Source organism: Phocoena sinus, chromosome 18 (genome assembly GCF_008692025.1).
Source record: "Phocoena sinus isolate mPhoSin1 chromosome 18, mPhoSin1.pri, whole genome shotgun sequence".
Lineage (NCBI taxonomy): Eukaryota > Metazoa > Chordata > Mammalia > Artiodactyla > Phocoenidae > Phocoena > Phocoena sinus.
The window spans coordinates 36,184,449-36,209,005 of NC_045780.1; the positions used below are offsets into that span (position 1 = coordinate 36,184,449).

General features: G+C 34.6%; 1 protein-coding gene across 2 annotated transcripts in view; it reads left to right on the forward strand.

The window, feature by feature from the left end:
* The window catches only part of KLHL1 (kelch like family member 1), a 392,306-nt gene that overhangs the window by 95,958 nt on the left and 271,791 nt on the right, over positions 1 to 24,557 (forward strand). The gene's annotated exons all lie outside the window — the stretch shown is intronic.

Consider the following 24,557-nt stretch of genomic DNA (forward strand, 5'->3'; position numbering starts at 1 on the left):
AAACTAAATTTTTAAAAATATTTTTTGTTTTTCTTAATTGTTTATGAGTAATTCAGTATGTATTATAATACTGTGTATATTGCTCTAAAATTGTTTAAAATACTGTGAAACAACAATACATACTTCTAGAAAACTACTCCAAATAAAGGGGAAAATAAGCTAAAATGTCATGTTTACCAGCATATTTTTTCCCATGAAAATGAATGTTTTGACTATCTGTTCATTTTCTTTAGCCCTTCTATATTTTAGCCCTGCAAGCTAGCTGAAAATTCATAAATACCCAACATTATCATTATTCATACTACATTTTTGTAAGTCTTCATAATGTTTTAAACACACTGTTATTTATAAAGGTTCCATAGTAATTGGAATAACATTTTGAATCTTAGAGATTCTCATTATAAATGCATGAATGATGCTATAAAAACTATGAAAAACACCTAGACTTTATTTTACATTTCCTTCTCTGACTTTATTTTACATTTTCTTCTCTCTTTCACTAGCTTTCAATTTGACAGAACCAGCGATGATTTTCTTAGCTGTCATTCTCAAAATATAACATTTCTATACTTTTCCTCTTAACCATTTTTTTTTTTTTTTTTTTTTTTGCGGTACGCGGGCCTCTCACTGTTGTGGCCTCTCCCATTGTGGAGCACAGGCTCCGGATGCGCAGGCTCAGCGGCCATGGCTCACGGGCCCAGCCACTCTGCGGCATGTGGGCTCTTCCCGGAGCGGGGCACGAACCTGTGTCTCCTGCATCGGTAGGTGGACCCTCAACCACTGCGCCACCAGGGAAGCCCTCCTCTTAACCCTTTATCATCTAATAAATGCTATTAGAATTCTTATTAGGACTGCACCAGAGTATTCTGACATTCTTCAAACAAAAAACAATGAATATTAGGACTTCCCTGGTGGTGCAGTGGTTAAGAATCTGCCTGCCAATGCAGGGAACACAGGTTTGATCCCTGGTCCGCGAAGATCCCACATGCCGCAGAGCAACTAAGCCTGTGCACCACAACTACTGAGCTTGCACTCTAGAGCCCATAGGCTACAACTAATGAGCCAACGTACTACAACTACTGAAGCCTGCGTGCCTAGAGCCCATGCTCCCCAAGAAAGACAAACCACAGAAATGAGAAGCCTGCACACCTCAAGGAAGAGTATCCCCTGCTCACCACAGCTAGAGAAAGCCCGTGTGCAGTAACAAAGACCCAACACAGCCAAAAATAAATAAATACATTTATTTTTAAAAAAGACAATGAATATTACAGCAACATACAATGATCGATTTTTTATAAAGTTGCTCATTCATTTTAACTTCAGTATTCACTCTCCTTTTTCCTCATAGAGTTTTTTTATTAACTTTGATTATTATGAAACTGGATTATATCCTATTATTTAAACAGAAAATTAATATTAACACTAGAAATATCAATCCTTTTCAGCTCATTTTTTGTCTCAGTTCTTCAGGATAAAATCATTAATTTTTCTCATTCAAACATATGAATTCACATAAGCATCCGAAAAATGAAGGCATATTTTATTATTTGATATTCTTTACCAATACTTTTTATTAGCATTTTACTTTTGGAATATATATCCCTAGAGACAACCTAATATTTACTATATTTTCTCTCCTCAAATTTGATTTCTAGCTCTCCATATGTTAGCCACCAAGTAAATGCAAGCTATTATGCAGAGAATTGTTTTGTTGCAGTTATAAACCTTAGGTTATATACCATAAACTAATTTTAAATCACCACTTTTGGTGTCTATAACAAGTAGAGATAAAATGGCTTGTTTTATTAAATCTGGAATTTACCACATGCAGAAGCCTATATTTTACAGGTATGGAATTTATTTTATATTTATAGTGCAAACTGCATTATAGGCATCTGTGATATAGCAAGCTTCTACCCTACTAGTGCAAAATTAATACATCCTAGAAATTTGTTATTTACCAGTTTTCAAATATTTTATAATATTATAATGCAAATATGATACTGAATTCCTATAGGAAACTATGTAACATGATGCATTTTGTATACCAATTTGGAAGAAAACCCAAATTATTAGAGACCAAAAAACAGATATAAGCTTTTCAAATGCAGAGAGCAATGCTTCCAATCCGTGAGGTAACTTACACTCTGATAAAATAAAGATGAGAATACTGTGCTATTTTTACACTACCATCTGACCCTTTCCCCAAGTTACCAACAAGGAAAACCTTGTGGTGGGATACCAAAGCTTTATTATGCCCCAGACTAATTAAAAGACTTGTGAGAAACCTCTCTACAGTCAAGCAGAATAACAATGTAACATGTAATCACAAGTGGCATTTTTGATGGGTTCTCCAACTTCCTTTCTTCTCTTTTTGTCAAAAAATATTTTTAAAATGTTTAGAATTCTTTTCAGTGTTGTACATTGAAGTGATATTTTGTCTTTAAGGAAGTTTTTGACTATTTATATTTATTCTTCATTTACTTACAAATTAATAGGACACCAGATTTTGGTGTTCTTGATCTTCATTTCCTAATATTTTTAAGTGTTATGTTTCCATATCCAGTCTAAGAATCATCATAGAAGTGAATTATAAACAATATACCAGAATTTACATGCAAATAATATTTAAATGAGGAATAAAAAGGCAAACAGTAAGTTGTCATATGTCAAAAATATAAAAAGTATGGTATACAGAGGAATTTTAAAAATCTCTAGGAGTTTCTAGCACAATCACAGCTTTCATAATACCTACTACCATACAAATTATATCTTTGTGCCTACCTTTCTCCTTCCAAAGGCCACCAAACCAGCCCTCTGAAATGACATTCCTGGAATTTATGGGCAGGAGAATGTTCTTAAGCAAAATCTGCCTTGAGAACCAACAAACTTAAATTTCTGTCAATAAATTAAAGTAGAAATCCATCAATATGTTAATAAAATGGAGAGTGAAAGATGTAGGTAACTACAATTTCAAGACTCCACTCTAAAAGGTAGACATTAGAGGGTGAAAATAGTTAAGAGAATATGAACTTAAAGCAATAAAAATGGAAAATAATGAAAATACAAACTGTTGGGAAAGAAGACAAATGCTAAACAGAAGCAAACTTTTTGCTCCTAAATGGCAAAGGAAAATGTGGGGAATTATACAAAATAGGACAGCTAAACACAAAATAAAACAAAATGTGGAAGGCTTCATAACCATTAAATTTTTCTGGAAAATGGGCTAATTATGAAAATTTCAAGTTTAATAGAATTTTTAAAATATAATTCTGGACCCAGTATTAATAAATTCATAGTGACTCTACCAGTATTACACATAGTATATGATTATTGAGAGCAAATATTTTCTCTCTACATTTGGAAGAATATAGACAGCCTTCAAAGAATGCTATAGACAATTTGAATAATAAAAAGTAACAAAATTTAGTTAAATTTTGCCTGAATAGAGTAACAAATATTTGAAGGGGAAAGTGAGTTCTAAGCCTGAACTTTTTCAAGGGCTGGATTATCTTACCTAAAAAGATTTATGCAACATTATTTATCTGATTTTCTCTCTCAAGTGGGGATCTGCACTTGTAAAAATAATAATCAGAACAGTGATATTTACAGCAAAACTCTCAAGGTAGGGCTTGACCCATCTCTTGGAACCACCAGCCAATGTTAATGACTGATGGCAGAAACCTAACTCCTCGTTTCCTCTTTTTTTTTTTTTTTCCTTCTTCGCTGTCAGAAAAGATGCTTTTCAAGATGGAAAAGGCAGAAAAGCCATTGGCTAGGGCAAATAAAATAACAGCAAGGAAGGAAAGTGTATAAACACTCAAAATATGTTTAGTATCTGGTTTAGACATTTTATACTAAAATTCTAAGTATTCAAATGAGGTTGTCTCCGTTTTTTTTGAAGCATATTAACAATCAGGAAAGAATCCATAAGGCTAGAGAAAAACAAATATGCTGCTTTCCAAAAGGGGGGAAAATGTTTTCAGACTATATTACAATAAGCTTGACATTAATGATGGAAAAGTGGAATAAATAATTTTAAGGTTTTGTGAACTCTAGGAATCAGTGGTCATTATTCATGATTTGCTAGATTAATTTGGACCAAATAAATGTTATAGAGCATGTATCTTTATTTCATGAAGGTATTTTATTTTTCCACCGAGATAAAGTAAAACAATAAGTGCATATGAAAGAATATTTGTTATTAGTTGAATAATTTTATAAAAAACTGTTGAAGAAGAGAATGATGGGAGGTCTTAAACTGTTCTTTTCTTGGGTTTGATTATTCAATAGTTTTATCTATTAGTTTGCCAAAGTTTAGAACTCACACTCATCAAGTTTGTGTAATTGCAAACTGGAAAATATTGCAAAATTTTATGTGACATAATCCAAAAGAATGCTGGCAGGCTGTATTGATCAAGGGGATGTTTAGTAAACACGTAAACTCTGCACTGGCTCCAAAAATAAATGAATGAAGAATACATGAGTGGTGTCTTCGTAGGGCTGTATGTTGTGCACAATTCAGGGTTTTAGTTGACAGTGGCAGTCCTGCCCTCTTTTTTTTACTGTCATTATCCAGATTTAGTTGTGGGCCTATGACTTTAGGATGAAAAATAGACAAACATTAATTCATTCTATGAGGACTACAGTTAAAGATGGTATAGCCAAGATAACAATTAATCAATGAGTACTTATCTATTAATGGAAAAACAAAGAAAAACATGACCTCAAAGTGTATTGCCTAGTTCAATGCTATCGTTGAGATATGTCATGTGCAAAGTTAAGAAAAATCATTTGACTCTCAATAGACAAGAATTTTCACAAATCATCTATATTTTCACTGCATGTAAGCGTCATCTAAGATACCATTTCTACTAGTTTAATAAAAAAAAGATAAATTATTTGGCACTCCAAACACATTTTGACTTAAAAGATTTATACAAAATTAACTTTTAAGTTAAGCTATATTCTAGGTAACATTTGACTTTTTTGTATTTCTATGCATATAGAAAATGATAGCCTAAAATAAATGTTTTGGTTTAATTTTACACTAAATGTTCAATTAAATCATCAGTATAGAGTGATGGAAACAAAAATGAACTCTATTTTCCAGTTATCCCTCCCCATTTTCTTCAATGAGTACATCAAATTTGAAAATAACTCTAAGATAAGAAAACTTGTTGATTTTACATTCATATGCTGTATATTTCAGCTGGATCCTACAGGAAAATAAGATAGTCTTAATTTTTTGGAAGGAAATAAATAGAACATGGAAAATTAACAAAAAGTGAAGAATTTTTATTTATTTCCAAAATGAATTTCAAATATTTTGGTTCATAAATATTTTAAAAGCCTAGAAATTAATGATATTACAATGTCTACAATTGGGTTAATTTCTGTCTTTAACTTTGAATTTTTCTGCATACTTAGCATAAATAATCTGTAAGTCTTCATTTTCTTTTGTAAGGACTGCTTTGCAACTCTGTCTGTAATTCCATTATGAGGATTTCAGTTGTATTTTTGTTTGCACATTATGGAATGCAGACTAGCCAGTGAAGGGATTACGGCAGAATATCTTTCGACACTCAGACTCATAGACACATTGCTGAAAAAATTACAACTTAATGAATATTTAAGACACATTGTTTAGTTTTCATACCTGTTGCTGAAAGGACTATAAATTAATAATATGAGAAGTATTTAAAAGTGAAACATAAAAAGAATAATTTAGAAATTTTGAGAAAAAAGCTTTTAACATTAGAAATTACCTATTTTTTTTGTCAATGAAGATGTCTCTGGGGAGTCAGTGTAAAAAGTAATAGAGACAGTGAAAAGAAAATTTTGACTGGAACTCACTATTGGGCATTTGCCTGAAGGAGTTCATTTTATTTATTTGTTTATTTGATGCATACAATCCAAAAATATTGCCAGATTCCATGGTGATGTCTCCATCCTTATCTTAATGGATCTATCAAATGTATTTAATGAACTTCATTTTATCAAACTTTCTTTCTTTGGCCCTTTGAGGCACCAATATCTCACAGTTGTTTTTGTTTGTTTGTTTTGTTTCTGTCTTTAACTTTTCTCTGGCAAGTTCTTCTTAGCTTCATTTGCTGGTTCTTCTCAGGACTCCGTCCTTGGACATTTTACCTTTGCTACATGTGTTCTCTATCTATGTGATCTGCCCCAGTGGCATGGTTTTAAATACTGTCAATAAAAATTATGGTACCCAAGTATATTACTCAAACTCTTAACTCCTCCAGAATTCAAGAATGTATATCCAATAGCCTAACTGACATTGCCACTTGGCTATATTCTGACACTGAACTCTTGTTTATATTCATTTCTCCTGTCTTTTTTTCAACTAGGTATGGTTCAAAATCATTCCACAAGTTGCTAAGGTCAAAAACCTTTAAATAATCCTGTATTCCTTTTTTTACCCTCATACTTCACATCCAATCTAACCACATACTCTCTCAGTAGTACGTTTGGAAAATATCCCAAACACTTCTTTGATACCACCCAAATTCAAACTGCTATTCTTACTTGTAGTGGTCTCTTGTAACAGGCTTCTAATTGGTCACCTTGATTCCACCTTTGTCCAAGGAATCTCTTCTACACATAGCAGCTAGTGAACTTTCTAAAGCATGAACTTGTAATAGCTTTCCATCTTACCAAAAATCTTACTAGGCCTACAGAACTTATGGAATCAAGATTCTTGCTATCTTTATGATTTTATCTCCCACAACAATCTCCCTTGTTCTTCCACTCCAGCTACACAGGCTTCCTTTTTATTTCTAAACCATCAAGCATTCTCCTGACTCATTTTTTTCTCTTCTGGGAAACCACTCTTCCCAGATATATACATACTCTGCTTACTCTCTTCCTTAAGTTACACTTAAATCACCAGTTTACCAGAAAATGGTAACTTTCTTTCTCTTTTCCAGCTTTATTCTTCTACTTGATATTTTTCCCAACTTGGCTTGTCTCCCTTTCATCTCAAAGGTAAGCAACATGAGAACAGGAACTTTACTTCTTTTGTTTACTGCTGTAAATACGTAAAATCACATAATGTGCATTTTCTGAATAAATAAATGAGTATCTGAAAAAATAAACAGCAACAAAATATGCATATTGATTTCACAGTACAGATGAGAAAATTGAAGTTCAGATGAAGAGAGGTTTAATAGATGACAATTACACTGTAGTAAGATGCAGCATCCCTGTCTCACCTTAGTTACCCTTCTCCAATGCTGGCTTACTACTCAACAGCTAGAGGCAGTCCATAGCCAAGTTGTTGGAAGGTAGTAGAATTTAGGTCATTATTTCAGTATTTTGAGCCCTTCATCTCCTGCCTTTCTATCACAAAAGCCACTTTCTTTTTTTTTTTTTTTTAAACATCTTTATTGGGGTATAATTGCTTTACAATGGTGTGTTAGTTTCTGCTTTATAACAAAGTGAATCAGCTATACATATACATATGTTCCCATATGTCTTCCCTCTTGCGTCTCCCTCCCTCCCACTCTCCCCATCCCACCCCTCCAGGCTGTCACAAAGCACCGAGCTAATATCCCTGTGCCTTGCGGCTGCTTCCCCCTAGCTATCTACCTTACTACGTTTGTTAGTGTGTATATGTCCATGACTCTCTCTCGCCCTGTCAAAACTCACCCTTCCCCATCCCCATATCCTCAAGTCCGTTCTCCAGTAGGTCTGCGTCTTTATTCCTGTCTTACCCCTAGGTTCTTCATGACATTTTTTTCCTTAAATTCCATATATATGTGTTAGCATATGGTATTTGTCTTTTTCTTTCTGACTTACTTCACTCTGTATGACAGACTCTAGGTCTATCCATCTCATTACAAATAGCTCAATTTCATTTCTTTTTAAGGCTGAGTAATGTTCCATTGTGTATATGTGACACATCTTCTTTATCCATTCATCCTACGATGGGCGCTTAGGTTGTTTGCATCTCCGGGCTATTGTAAATAGAGCTGCAATGAACATTTTGGTACATGACTCTTTTTGAATTTTGGTTTTCTCAGGGTATATGCCCAGTAGTGGGATTGCTGGGTCATATGGTAATTCTATTTGTAGTATTTTAAAGAACCTCCATACTGTTCTCCATAGTGGCTGAACCAATTCACATTCCCACCAGCAGTGCAAGAGTGTCCCCTTTTCTCCACACCCTCTCCAGCATTTATAGTTTCTAGATTTTTTGATGATGGCCATTCTGGCTGGTGTGAGATGATATCTTATTGTAGTTTTGATTTGCATTTCTCTAATGATTAATGATGTTGAGCATTCTTTCATGTGTTTGTTGGCATTCTGTATATCTTCTTTGGAGAAATGTCTATTTAGGTCTTCTGCCCATTTTTGGATGGGGTTTTTTGTTTTTTTGTTATTGAGCTGCATGAGCTGCTTGTAAATTTTGGAGATTAATCCTTTGTCAGTTGCTTCATTTGCAAATGTTTTCTCCCATTCTGAGGGTTGTCTTTTGGTCTTGATTATGGTTTCCTTTGCTGTGCAAAAGCTTTGAAGTTTCATTAGGTCCCATTTGTTTATTTTTGTTTTTATTTCCATTACTCTAGGAGGTGGGTCAGAAAGGATCTTGCTGTGATTTATGTCATAGAGTGTTCTTCCTATGTTTTCCTCTAAGAGTTTGATAGTTTCTGGCCTTACATTTAGGTCTTTAATCCATTTTGAGCTTATTTTTGTGTATGGTGTTAGGGAGTGATCTAATCTCATACTTTTACATGTACCTGTCCAGTTTTCCCAGCACCATTTATTGAAGAGGCTGTCCTTTCTCCACTGTACATTCCTGCCACCTTTATCAAAGATAAGGTGTCCATATGTGCATGGGTTTATCTCTGGGCTTTCTATCCTGTTCCACTGATCTATCTTTCTGTTTTTGTGCCAGTACCATACTGTCTTGATTACTGTTGCTTTGTAGTATAGTCTGAAGTCAGGGAGCCTGATTCCTCCAGCTCCTTTTTTCGTTCTCAAGATTGCTTTGGCTATTCGGGGTCTTTTGTGTTTCCATACAAATTGCGAAATTTTTTGTTCTAGTTCTGTGAAAACTGCCAGTGGTAGTTTGATAGGGATTGCATTGAATCTGTAGATTGCTTTGGGTAGTAGAGTCATTTTCACAATGTTGATTCTTCCCATCCAAGAACATGGTATATCTCTCCATCTATTTGTATCATCTTTAATTTCTGTCATCAGGGTCTTATAATTTTCTGCATACAGGTCTTTCGTCTCCTTAGGTAGGTTTATTCCTAGATATTTTATTCTTTTTGTTGCAATGGTAAATGGGAGTGTTTTCTTGATTTCACTTTCAGATTTTTCATCATTAGTATATAGGAATGCCAGAGATTTCTGTGCATTAATTTTGTATCCTGTTACTTTACCAAATTCATTGATTAGATCTAGTAGTTTTCTGGCAGCATCTTTAGGATTCTCTATGTATAGTATCATGTCATCTGCAAACAGTGACAGCTTTACTTCTTCTTTTCGATTTGGATTCCTTTTATTTCCTTTTCTTCTCTGATTGCTGTGGCTAAAACTTCCAAAACTATGTTGAATAAGAGTGGTGAGAGTGGGCAACCTTGTCTTGTTCCTGATCTTAGTGGAAATGCTTTCAGTTTTTCACCATTGAGGATGATGTTTGCTGTGGGCTTGTCATATATGGCCTTTATTATGTTGAGGAAAGTTCCCTCTATGCCTACTTTCTGGAGGGTTTTTATCATAAATGGGTGTTGAATTTTGTCGAAAGCTTTCTCTGCATCTATTGAGATGATCATATGGTTTTTCTCCTTCAATTTGTTAATATGGTTTATCCCATTGATAGATTTGCCTATATTGAAGAATCCTTGCATTCCTGGAATAAACCCAACTTGATCATGGTGTATGACCCTTTTAATGTGCTGTTGGATTCTGTTTGCTAATATTTTGTTGAGGATTTTTGCATCTATGTTCATCAGTGATATTGGCCTGTAGTTTTCTTTCTTTGTGACATCCTTGTCTGGTTTTGGTATCAAGGTGATGGTGGCCTCGTAGAAGGAATTTGGGAGTGTTCCTCTCTCTGCTATATTTTGGAAGAGTTTGAGAAGGATAGGTGTTAGCTCTTCTCTAAACGTTTGATAGAATTCACCTGTGAAGCCATCTGGTCCTGGGTTTTTGTTTGTTGGAAGATTTTTAATCACAGTTTCAATTTCAGTGCTTGTGATTGGTCTGTTCATATTTTCTATTTCTTCCTGATTCCGTCTTGGCAGGGTGTGCATTTCTAAGAATTTGTCCATTTCTACCAGATTGTCCATTTCATTGGCATAGAGTTGCTTGTAGTAATCTCTCATGATTTTTTTTATTTCTTCAGTGTCAGTTGTTATTTCTCCTTTTTCATTTCTAATTCTATTGATTTGAGTCTTCTCCCTTTTTTTCTTGATGAGCCTGGCTAGTGGTTTATCTATTTTGTTTATCTTCTCAAAGAACCAGCTTTTAGTTTTATTGATCTTTGCTATTGTTTCCTTCATTTCTTTTTCATTTATTTCTGATCTGATTTTTATGATTTCTTTCCTTCTGCTAGCTTTGGGGTTTCTTTGTTCTTCTTTCTCTAATTGTTTGAGGTGCATGGTTAGGTTGTTTATTCGAGATGTTTCCTGCTTCTTAAGGTGGGATTGTATTGCTATAAACTTCCCCCTTAGAACTGCTTTTGCTGCATCCCATAGGTTTTGGGTCGTTGTGTCTCCATTGTCATTTGTTTCTAGGTATTTTTTTATTTCCTCTTTGATTTCTTCAGTGATCACTTCATTATTAAGTAGTGTATTGTTTAGCCTCCATGTGTTTGTATTTTTTACAGATCTTTTCCTGTAATTGATATCTAGTCTCATGGCGTTGTGGTCAGAAAAGATACTTGATACAATTTCAGTTTTCTTAAATTTACCAAGGCTTGATTTGTGACCCAAGATATGATCTATCCTGGAGAATGTTCCATGAGCACTTGAGAAAAATGTGTATTCTGTTGTTTTTGGATGGAGTGTCCTATAAATATCAAGTACATCTTGTTTAATGTATCATTTAAAGCTTGTGCTTCCTTATTTATTTTCATTTTGGATGATCTGTCCATGGGTGAAAGTTGGGTGTTAAAGTCCCCTACTATGAATGTGTTACTGTCGATCTCCCCTTTTATGGCTGTTAGTATTTGCCTTATGTATTGAGGTGCTCCTATGTTGGGTGCATAAATATTTACAATTGTTATATCTTCTTCTTGGATCAATCCCTTGATCATTATGTAGTGTCCTTCTTTGTCCCTTTTAATAGTCCTTATTTTAAAGTCTATTTTGTCTGATATGAGAATTGCTACTCCAGCTTTCTTTTGGTTTCCATTTGCATGGAATATCTTTTTCCATCCCCTTACTTTCAGTCTGTATGTGTCTCTAGGTCTGAAGTGGGTCTCTTGTAGACAGCATATATAAGGGTCTTGTTTTTGTATCCATTCAACCAATCTGTGTCTTTTGGTGGGAGCATTTAGTCCATTTACATTTAAGGTAATTATCGATATGTATGTTCCTATTCCCATTTTCTATACTGTTTTGGGTTCGTTATTATAGGTCGTTTCCTTCTCTTGTGTTTCTTGCCTAGAGAAGTTCCTTTAGCATTTGTTGTAAAGCTGGTTTGGTGGTGCTGAACTCTCTCAGCTTTTGCTTGTCTGTATAGATTTTAATTTCTCCATCAAATCTGAATGAGATCCTTGCTGGGTAGAGTAGTCTTGGTTGCAGGTTTTTCTCCTTCATCACTTTCAGTATGTCCTGCCACTCCCTTCTGGCTTGTAGGGTTTCCGCTGAGAGATCAGCTGTTAACCTTATGGGGATTCCCTTGTGTGTTATTTGTTGTTTTTCCCTTGCTGCTTTTAATATGCTTTCTTTGTATTTAATTTTTGACAGTTTGATTAATATGTGTCTTGGCGTATTTCTCCTTGTATTTATCCTGTATGGGACTCTCTGTGCTTCCTGGACTTGATTAACTATTTCCTTTCCCATATTAGGGAAGTTTTCAACTATAATCTCTTCAAATGTTTTCTCAGTCCCTTTCTTTTTTTCTTCTTCTTCTGGAACCCCTATAATTCGAATGTTGGTGCGTTTAATGTTGTCCCAGAGGTCTCTGAGACTGTCCTCAGTTCTTTTCATTCTTTTTTCTTTATTCTGCTCTGCAGTAGTCATTTCCACTACTTTATCTTCCAGGTCACTTATCCGTTCTTCTGCCTCAGTTATTCTGCTATTGATCCTATCTAGAGTACTTTTAATTTCATTTATTGCGTTGTTCTTCGTTGCTTGCTTCATCTTTATTTCTTGTAGATCCTTGTTAACTGTGTCTTGCATTTTGTCCATTCTACTTCCAAGATTTCGGATCATCCTTACTATCATTATTCTGAATTCTTTTTCAGGTAGATTGCCTATTTCCTCTTCATTTGTTAGGTCTGGTGGGTTTTTATCTTGCTCCTTCATCTGCTGTGTGTTTTTCTGTCTTCTCATTTTGCTTATCTTACTGTGTTTGGGGTCTCCTTTTTGCAGGCTGCACGTTCGTAGTTCCCGTTGTTTTTGATGTCTGTCTCCAGTGGCTAAGGTTGTTTCAGTGGGTTGTGTAGGCTTCCTGGTGGAGGGGACTAGTGCCTGTGTTGTGCTGGATGAGGCTGGATCTTGTCTCTCTAGTGGGCAGGTTCACGTCTGATGGTGTGTTTTGGGGTGTCTGTGGCCTTATTATGATTTTAGGCAGCCTCTCTGCTAATGGGTGGGGTTGTGTTCCTGTTTTGCTAGTTGTTTGGCATAGGTTGTCCAGCACTGTGGCTTGCTGGTCGTTGAGTGAAGCTGGGTGCTGGTGTTAAGATGGAGGTCTCTGGGAGATTTCCACCGTTTAATAATATGTGGAGCTGGGAGGTCTCTTGTTGACCAGTGTCCTGAAGTTGGCTCTCCTACCTCAGAGACAGAGCCCTGACTCCTGGGCTGGAGCACCAAGAGCCTTTCATCCACACGGCTCAGAATAAAAGGGAGAAAATGTAGTGAGAATTAGTAGAAGTATGAGGAAAGAAAGAAGGAAAGGAAGGAAGGAAGAAAGAAGCAAAGAAGGAAAGAAAGGAGGGAGGGAGGGAGGAAGGAAGGAAGGAAGGAGGGAAAGAAGGAAAAAAGACAGAAAGAAAGAAGATACAGTAAAAATAAAATAAAGTATAATATACTTATTGAATTAAAAAATATTTAGAAAAAAAAAAAGGGACGGATAGAACCTTAGGACAAATGTTGGAAGCAAAGCTATACAGAGAAAATCTTACACAGAAGCATACACATACACGTTCACAAAAAGAGGTAAAGAGGGAAAAATCATAAATCTTGCTCTCAGAGACCACCTCCTCAATTTGGGGTGATTCGTTGTCTAAAGGAGGGAAGGAAGGAAGGAAAGAAAGAAAGAATGAAGGTAAAGTATAATAAAGTTATTACAATTAAAATTACTTATTAAGAAAAAGAATTTTTTAAACCATGGACGGATAGAGCCCTAGGACAAATGGTGGAAGCAAGAGTATACAGATAAGATCTCACACAGAAGCATACACGTACACATTCACAAAAAGAGGAAAAGGGAAAAAAATCATAGATCTCTCTCCTAAATTCCACCTCTTCAATTTGGGATCATTCCTTGTCTATTCAGGTATTCCACAGATGCAGGGTATATCAAGTTGATTGTGGAGCTTTAATCCGCTGCTTCTGTGGCTGCTGGGAGAGATTTCCCTTTCTCTTCTTTGTTCTCACAGCTCACAGGAGCTCAGCTTTGGATTTGGCCCTTCCTCTGCGTGTAGGTCGCTGGAGGGCGTCTGTTTTTTGCTCAGACAGGACGGGATTAAAGGAGCTGCTGATTCGGGGGCTCCGGCTCACTCAGGCCGGGGGTTGGGGGATGGGGGAAGGAGGGGCACTGCGTGCGGGGCGGGCCTGCGGCGGCAGAGGCAGCGTGACGTTGCAGCAGAGGCCGGCGTGATGTTGCACCAACCTGAGGCCCGCCGTGCGTACTCCCGGGGAAGTTGTCCCTGGATCCCGGGAACCTGGCAGTGGCGGGCTGCACCGGCTCCGCGGAAGAGGGGTGTGGAGAGTGACCTGTGCTCGCACACAGGCCCCTTGGTGGCGGCAGCAGCAGCTTTAGCGTCTCCCGCCTGTCTCTGGGGTCCGCGGTTTTAGCCGCGGCTCGCGCCCGTCTCTGGGGTTCGCGTTTTTAGCCGCGGCTCGCGCCCGTCTCTGGGGTTTGCGCTTTCAGCCGCGACTCGCGCCCGTCTCTGGGGTTCGCGCTTTCAGCCGCGGCTCGCGCCCGTCTCTGGAGTTCCTTTAAGCAGCGCTCTTAAACCCCTCTCCTCGCGCACCAGGAAACAAAGAGGGAAGAAAAAGTCTCTTGCCTCTTCGGCAGGTGCAGGCTTTTCCCCGAACTCCCTCCCGGCTAGTCGTGGTGCACTAACCTCTTCAGGCTATGTTCAAGCCGCCAACCCCAGTCCTCTCCCTGCGCTCCGTCCAAAACCGAAACCCGAGCCTCAGCTCGCAGCCCCCTGCCCCGGCGGGTGAGCAGACAAGCCTCTCGGGCTGGTGAGTGCCGGTCGGCACCGATCCTCTGTGCGGGAATCTCCCCGCTTTGCCCTCTGCACCCGTCGCTGTGCACCACTCCGCGGTCCCGAAGCTCCCCCCTCCGCCTCCCGCAGTCTCCGCCCGCGGAGGGGCTTCCTAGTGTGTGGAAACTTTTCCTCCGTCACAGCTCCCTCCCACTGGTGCAGGTGCCATCCTTATTCTTTTGTCTCTGTTTTTTCTTTTGCCCTGCCCAGGTACGTGGGGAGTTTCTTGCCTTTTGGGAGGTCTGAGGTCTTCTGCCAGCCTTCAGTAGGTGTTCTGTAGGAGTTGTTCCACGTGTAGATGTATTTCTGGTGTATCCGTGGGGAGGAAGGCGATCTCCGCGTCTTACTCTTCCGCCATCTTCAAGGTCCCCCCCACAAAAGCCACTTTCTTAAGTCAAAGGAAAATAATTCAGGTTCCCCCAATATTTCATCTAACTTCTGAGCTTTTAAATGTGATTTTCTTGTTGAGAAGCCTATCACATCACTTCCCTACCCTTTACTTATGCAACTCTTAGTGATTTCTTAAAACACGATTTATGAATCTTCTCTTCCATGAACCCTTGATTGATATTCCCTAATCCTCACCCCCAGAGACTGAATCAAATTAGATTCCACCCTTCTGATGTCATGGCACATTGTATATTTGTCATTAAAAGCACTGTTGCCTTGGATTATTTGTCTTCCCACCAACTTCTTAATGGTAGAAGCTGTATCTTGAATATATTTTTTAATGTTTTTATTTTCAGTATCTAAAATTTCACATGCTTATGGAATAAATAGATAGGATTTTTCAAAATCCTGAAAATAGGGTAAATTTAAGAAAGACAGTGAATGTTATCTCACTTTTTTTAGATAAAGCATCATATAATCATGAAAATTAATGACAAATTAAAAATCTAAGAGAGAGAAGTACATTGTACTGCGAGTGATTGTTATAACATTGATCCACTTTTGAGGCTGCTTTCTATTATAGGTATACAATTTTTTAAATCAACGAGGACTAATTAATTTGATTACATCAAAATGACAGACATACTAATGAAAAATTAAATTTCTATCTCTTTTGGCATATATATTTAGTGCAATTCAAATACTTGATAGAGTTTTTTCTTCAAGCCACTAAAATGATAAATAATCAATCGTTATTATCAACGTCTGTGTAAGAGAAAAGAGGAAAGTAGCATGAGGAGAATAATTGTCAATGTAAATGAGAGCCATACAATTATGGGTGAGAGAACTCTGGAAGACACTGGGGAGGTATTAGGATAAATGATAAAATTTTCTGTCCTCAGTAGATTTTTAATGTATATGGTTATGTACATGCTTATTTAAGTGAATAGTCAGCTGTGCACATGAGTGTACCCAAATATGGGAGCCGTATCATCAGACACAGAAAATATACACATACTTATATGTCCACAAAAATTACAAAAATCTTTAAGGCTTTGTAAAGATAGGACCCTAGGTGTGAAAGCTAACTATGAAACACAAGTGCATGTTCTCAAGTGAATTAAACATCTTGATGTTTCTCATAACCTTTATTCCTAAAAGGATGAGGATTCCCTCTATGAGTCAAAGAAGCCCCAAAATATTTATTTTTGAATAAACATTCAAAATGAAACCTATGAAACGATCGTGACTACCTGCCTTTCAATGCAATAAATTGAGAATATGATTAAGCTGTGTAATAGGCACTTCAGAAAATGATACCTAAAATAAATACTTCTGAAGACTTTGAAGTTGGAAAATTTAAAGCTAGAACTCTTACAAGAAGAGTACACCATGATACTCAGGAAAACAGAATAACAAAGCCCCCATATCAGAATAAACCAATATATATTAATGCCACACTACATTCATTTTCAACATGGAGTCATAAACATCATAAATTTTATATGTCATCTGACACTTCAGAAAATGATACTCTAAAATAAATACTTCTGAAGATTTTGAAGTTGGAAATGTGACAAGAAATACAGGAATTAGACGTCATGCCTCATTAAAAAAATTTTCTATGGTTCATTAACATTTTGTTTTAATGAGTGAAGAAAGTTGCAACTTGTATAGGGATAGGTTTTAAACTTAACTAGTAATGTAAACATTAAAAACTGTACCATTAAAAATATTTCAACACCTTTGTTGTTGAGGCTGTTCTTTTTCAACATCAGATTTCTTACCTAATCTGTAGTTAGGAGTCAGGTGGCATAAAAATATGTATCTTAGCTTATGTAAAATATTCTCTCACTGAGAGAAACATTTGGAACCGAGACCATGAGAGGGACCAGGATGTTTATTCCTGCCAACTCCTGCTCAGAGCTCGAGCATGCACTCTCTGAGTGGAAATCTACAATTGCTTGTTTTATTCAACTTTATTCAAATGAATAAAATTCAAAATTTTTTAATTTTTCCATCTTTCACACTCTTTTCTCTTATTCAGCTCATTATTTGAATTGCCACATGTTCAGAGTATAAGCTTTCTTTTTCATAGCTAGAAATACATTGTTATAGTTTATAAGCAGCTGAATAAACTAATAAGATGTTGCACTATATACAATAATAAAAATAAAATTTTTAAGGGAAGCAAAGATCTCTTCACTATCCTCGTGGTGAGTGGATACGTCTGTATCTGTGTTCTTTTTCTTGTTCTGTGTTCTAATAAATGATTATGGTCTGTAAATATTTATTTTTTAAAATTACTTTAATGTGTAAAGTTAAGAAGTACTAAACAAGTTGAGATTCTTTGCTATTTAATGGCTCATCAACAAAGTTTAAATAAATTACAGGCAAAAGCCGATCCTATTTCCACACTCCTAGCTGAATTATAAAAAGATGCAAGTGCCTATTTTTGGTATTTCCCTTCGTATTATTCAAAAATACTTCAACTTAAGTTCCATCATCATCTATTCTAGGTTATACTGTTTTTAAAGTAGATATTTCCCATATATATGTCAGAAACTCAGAATGTAGGATTCACTTAAATAATGTGTACTTACATAGATATATATGTGCCTCTGTGTGTGATTTCCAGGAAAAGTTATTTTTTGAGCAGAATAGTATTAGAAGAAACATAATGAAGTCTAACTTCTATAATTTTATTGTGAATCTTAGAAGTAGATATTTTTCAAATCAAATGCACATGCTTATTTACCACAATATGACAAGTTTCAAATATATTTTTTCCCATTCTAATTAATATCAGGGTTTTTTGATAGATGCTTATATTATTTATAGATTAAATTATCAGCAGCAACACCTATGAAATCTGAGAAAACACTGGATTCGTAATTGCAATCAGGTAATTTTCCTAAAACTACATTTTAACAATAGTGTCGTAGCTCTTATGCTTATCATTCATAATGCTATCAATTTTTATTAACCATAATCAAATATGGTAATGTATTCTGATTTAAGAGTAATAAGAGGAATTTGGGCATATGTAAGATTAACTTGAAAATATCTTATGAATGTTCAGATCATTCTAATTAAGAAAATAAATACAATTTATCTTCAATCACTTCTTACTTATAGTTCTAAATTTCATGATTATAAAAGATATTTTCTTCTAACAAATCTTTTAAGAGAATAATTTATTATTTTCCATTCAGAATTTCTGTCAGAATTTCTTATTTTTCTTCTAATTAATAAGAAATATGATGATTCAAATTATTGCAGAATCCTATAATATGAGCCTTTTATACAATAAACTATGTGAAATTTGGCAATATATGATAAATATTAACATTTGACTACATGTCAACTTTATTTGCAGAAAAATTTGTAATTTAAGCTACCTTATTTAATAATTACTGTTCTTTTGTTATAAACATAAATGTATATCAAAATTAAAAAAGGGTACAAATTATGTTTTAAAAAATTTAAGTATAGTGACCCTTTCATGGAACACCTGTTATTTTTCTTTAAAATAAATATATAATTTTATAAGAAACACTAAATTGTAGCTAACACATTCTAGGCCTAAGCAGCCAGGATCTTCTAAAACCCAAGTGATACACTATTTGAAACTAGATATTTATGCATTTATGTACTATTAAGCTATAAAAGTATCAAATTAGTAAATAACTATAGTTTATTACTGGTTATTAATCTAATTATTAATGTAAATAATTAATGAAACATAGAATAAGAAACATTTCTTAGGCATGGAATCTAGATTTTTTATATCTAAATTATTTGAAAATAATTTTTTGCTCTAATTACATTTTAAATATGAGCTTGTCAGTGTCTCAACTCTAACAAACCATAAGTAAGCAAAATTTTCCCTGGTATGTAGTGTAAAAGATATGGGGTTTTGTGTAGGATATATCAAAAATAATTAACATCCTCTACAGTATTGCTATAGAAATAGTACAATCATTTTCCAAAATACTGCCATTTAGAGTATCTCTTAGTAAAAACTAATACTGTAAACTTAAAATTCAATTTAATAAAATAAATATTGAGTGGAATGAAATAAATTAATTGAAACAGAATTTCCTACATATACATTATTCAATTAAAATGTTGCCAGTAAAAATATTGATTTATTCAAAATATTAAGCACAAGCTACATATTGTTTTCTTTGAATAACTAATTGCTCAGTGTACTATGATGAGTAAAAGGCAAACCTTGACTCTCAAAGTTGAAAAAGTCAGATCTAAAACAAATAAGTAAAATAAAATGTTACATGGTATTATTTATATCAATAAATTGAGAATATGAAGTAGAACCATGTAAATGGAACAACAGAAAGTGAATGCAAAAACAAAACTCAAAGTATTTTGCGGTTTCTGTTTTCTACACTTATGGCTCTTGAGCTACATGCACTGCAGAATGGGCAACAGATCCAGGACTCAGAATCCACTCATTGTCACAGAGTTCTCAGATATTTAGGATGGTTTTAAAATGAAAGTTGAAAGAGTTAAATTCTGGAATGGCTCAGGTTCATCCACAGAATAAATACAGAAGCAAACTAAAATTTTTCATGATTTGAACCCTGCTTATCTCTCAGAACTTACCACTTGCTTCTGTTTCCCATCAGTTAATTACAATTTCTCCTGCAGAATTTCATGGTATTAATACATCCTTGCTCCTGCTTATGGGTATTCCTTTCCCTGAAATAGCCCATCTTCCCATCCCTTCTATCATATACATTTGCATATCTTTTGAGCCTTAGTTCAAGGCTAATCATTTTCTTGAAGACTCTCCTGAATCTCCAAAACATTGTAGACTATGTCTTAGGTGTTTCGCCTAGATTATGTACAAACATCTAATATTGAACTTCAGTTATTTTGTTCACACATTTTAAGAAAATACAAGTTTTCATATGTTTAACACTGATCTAATTCTGGTATAAATGATGTTAAATCAAAGCTGACTCTCAAATTTTATGTTATTATAGCAAACTATTCTGTTTTTCTAACTTTTAATGTAAGCAATATGTTTGTCTTAATATCTAATGGCTGATAGTTTTATAGAGATGTGAGGTTGCACAATTAGAATTACATTTGAGATTGGAAATTATCCACACTAATTTTTACATTGCCACAGAATTTTAATATAGAAAATTCAGTGGAGACCAATAAGTCTTGATAATTCACAAGAGTGAGTGGAAGAAGCCACTAAGAAAGTTATTACATGTGGATGTAATTGATTTAATTTGATTTAATGTTTAACCTTGGAGAATACTAATGCATAAATAAATTTTTATTTAGTCAAGTTAATACTGCGTTTAAAGTATAATGAAAGAAATGGACATCTTGTAGATACATAATGATTGAAGGAATATTTATGCCTGTTAAGTAACTGAAAACAAAATTTATTATAGCCATAAAATCAAAGATGCTTTAGGAATATGTGATAAAAAATAATTTATTCTAATGTACTTAAATTTAATCCTTATCCATGTCAACAGTTTTCCATTTTTGTTCTCATAAATTTTCTTCAAATAAGATAAATGCCCACAAAATATTACAAATATGTTTATTTTACTTCATGTTAACTGACACATTGAATTCATCAATAAATTTAAAATATTTATTTTATAGCTAGTACCCATAAAAATGTTTTATTGAGAAATTAAAAAAATGAACACTTTTTTGTTATGACCAAAGATTAATTCATTTTAACCAAGAAAATTACATTTAATCATTGAGGAAATATTTATCAATAAAATATATGATACTGAAATTGTGACATCCTTGTCTTCAGATGTTTCATATACCCCTTCTCCCTCTATCTTATTTCTTGGCCCATATCCACACCCCAATACTATGAATACATTTGTTTAGTGTCTGTTGCCTTCACCACACTGTAAGTTCTAAGAATGTTCTAAGTTCTAAGAATGTATGTTCTTCTATAACCACAGAACATTTTAATGTAATTTGAATAAATAAAAATTGATTAAATGACTGGTAAGAATTTTTTAACGAACAATAATAATTTCATACTCTGCTGTGTCTTAAATGAGGTAGAGAGAAGTGGATAACATGTGTTTAGATTGGTATACCAGGTATTTAGCCCAATGTCCTGAAGTCTGTAAGAACTCCAGAAATGTTTGAATTAACCCAACCTGAAGAATGTCACATGTTTGCTCTACTTAATCAGGGGACACTGACCCTAACTACATTCATTAGTTTTAATGAATACCTTTATTGCTTTACCTTTTAATACTTCTATATTTGTAACTCTCCTCTGGAGATAGTGACTTTAGCCAGTCTCTCTATCTACATCTGTTTCTTGAGGTAGATGCTTTCTTGTCCCTTATCTCACCCTAAATAAGCCCTCATTGCCTGTTGTTGTTGGGGAAAGGGACTCTTTCCCTTCCTGGGTCAATTATTTTCCTGGAGGCTGAGCTGAATAGTGCAAGTAATTTTAAAAAAAGAATAATTCTATTCAAGGTTTGTAGTAGTGAAACTAAACAATATATATGGAATGAGTAGGTTTGATTTAGTTGCTTTTGTTTTAACTTACACTTTATGAGTATATGAACCTTAATGCCAAAGAATCAGGTTTTCAACCCGTTCAAGTTTAATAGGCTGGATAACAGCGTCTCAAGTGAGTGCCCTCTCCTCTCTTCTTCTTCTTCCCTTTTCTCACAACGACCCCACAAAGGACCCTCTGTCTTTTCAAAAACGTTTTTTTCTCCTGAAGTCCCAATCCATCTTGTTTTCTTGTCCCCTTATTCTCCTTTCAAATTTTAGCAAGTGCAAGTCTCTTCCTGTATCTTATCATTATTATTGCCTTTATTGTCACTTATGAGTAAAGATATTCCTCTCCTGCTTTCTCTGCTTCTGAGAAGAGAAGAACTGAAGATTTGTTTCTTTGATTGAAGTACAGGAGGAATCGGAATCCCTATTTAGGGAGGGGGGGTTAGGTTTATTACTATTGTTTTTTGCTTCCTTCTTCTATCCCTAAGTCTGTTATTTCTTTATATAACTGAAGACAAACGGAGAAAAAGGATAACTATATTCTGAATTTGACAGTCACCCTAAGCTTTCTGCCCCACTTCCAGTTTTGAACAAAAATCTTCTGCTGCCTTTAGCCAGCACAAATGCATTATTCATAATGGGAAAATTGAGATTCTATTGTTTAAAAAGAGGAGTAAAGATTCTAGAAAAAATGCTGAAGCTAGATCTTGGTGACTAGAGGTCAGGGAGTTAAAAGGATGTGTCTGGAAGAAGTGAGAAGGTTCACTATACTAAAGATTAAAAAAAAAATTCAAGTGAGACCATTCTCAAAGATTAAAAAATGTCTATAAGTGGATGGGTTAAATCTTGTCTTAAAGGTTAGATTGTGAAGTTCCATCTTTTATGTATTTACTTTTTAATATAATGCAACTTGTTTGCTTACTAAAAGTCCAACTATGCTAAAGTCTTTAAAACTTCTCCCCTTTGTAAAATAAATTTGGATTTATTAAATTAATTCTCTAGAGAAGAGATTGAAACTACCACATGATCCTCAATGGTTTTGCATATTAGTGTTTTGTTTGGGCTGCTCAAAGTGGTAATGAGCATACACATAGAATAGTAGTGCCTTATTCACCCACCGATGACAGATAATATTGTCCAGTCATATAAGCATTACTTGAACGTCATCCACCTGAAGACGACAGTCAAGCTAAGGGAATAATAAAGTTGATAGGCTTGCCAAGCTTTCCCTTTTCCAACAAGAGGAGAAACAGACTCTATGTATCATAATGGTAGAATTTTGGTATCTACCTGGACTTGTTAAAATAAGCACAGCTGCCAATCAAAGTTAAAATTAAATCATCAGGAAGGAATAAAGCATAACTTTACAATAAACACTTCCTCAGCCAGCTGGTCCTGGTTGATATCAAGAATAATGCCATGTTTTTGGTATTTACCTTTGATTTTATGTAACTTTACCTCTGTGATCTTTCTCCCCAAACGGATAATCCTAGTCTATCCATGAGAAAAGAATCAAATTCCAATATATGGCATCTTACGAAATACTTGAGGAGCACTCCTCAAAACTGTCAAGGCTATCCAAAACAAGGAAAGTCTTAAACACTGTCAACCAGAAGTAGCCTAAAAAGAAGTATTGACTAAATATGATGGGGTATCATGGATAGGATCCTGGAGCAGAAGAAGAACATTAGTAAAAAACTAAGTATATCTGAATAAAGTATGGACTTATTAGTATAATGTATTACTACTGGTTCATTAATTGTAACTAATAAATCAAAATATTGAGAGATATTAACAACAGGGAAAACTGGGTGTGGGATATATGGGAACTATTAAAATTATCTTTACAACTTTTTTTTTTTCCTGTCAGTCATAGAAATGTTTGATTTTAAACTTGCTGTTCTAACATTCAAATATAACACATGTGTCAAAGAAAGAACAGCTAACACACATCTGTCACAATTCTTTTTTTTTTTAGCACAGGGAACTATACTCAATATTATATATTAATCTATAATGGAAAATAATATGTATATATATATATATATATAACTGTATCACTAGAACAAGAACAAAAAACAAACAAAAAACAGCAAAAATTATGTCTTTGAATACATTTTCTGTATTATGTTAGATGTTAAAATTTATTTATTAAGTTATGGTATTCTCAAAGACAGCAATTCAGTCCTTCTGCTTTGAAAACAGAACCATTAGTGTTCTGAAATTGATTAAAACAATGCATAGAAATGATCTTCCTCTTTTGTGCTTTCAGTCTTGATGAAGATTTCCCAAATCCTAAATTGTTGATGTTGTTTTATCAATTTTTTTAAGTAATTTTTTTTTCTTTAAATTTAACTCATCAAGACACTATGAGTACCTTTCTTTAGGTCTTCCAGTTACTAGTCATTAGTGCCTGAGTAATTAATGTGTAATCCTTTTATTTCCCAATTTTCTAATATATTAGTAAATACTGGCATATATTTATGGATTTCTATTATTTCTTACTAACATATGTCAATACTATGTTGATTTCATAGTATTGAGAGACTATTCTGATACCAATAAAGCAATACCCCCTTAATTATTATTCTTTTGTATAAATTTCCTTGCTACTCTCAGGTATTTTTTCATATAAAATGTAAAATACTTTGATCAAATTATAATAAGCAAAATATTTGTTTTTAATCACTAAAACATATAATTTGTTTAAATTTTACATATGATTAATAGTAGACTAATAAACTTTTATCTAAATATTTTAAAGATATGTTAATTTTAATAAATTTAACTTTAGTAAAATAATCTCTGTACTTTTTATTATTGCTCATGCAAAGTCTCTAATTCTCAAATTCTCTTTAGAATTTGTACTTCTAAAATTAACCAAATCGGGCTTCCCTGGTGGTGCAGTGGTTGAGAGTCTGCCTGCCGATGCAGGGGACATGTGTTCGTGCCCCTGTCTGGGAAGATCCCACGTGCTGTGGAGCGGCTGGGCCCGTGA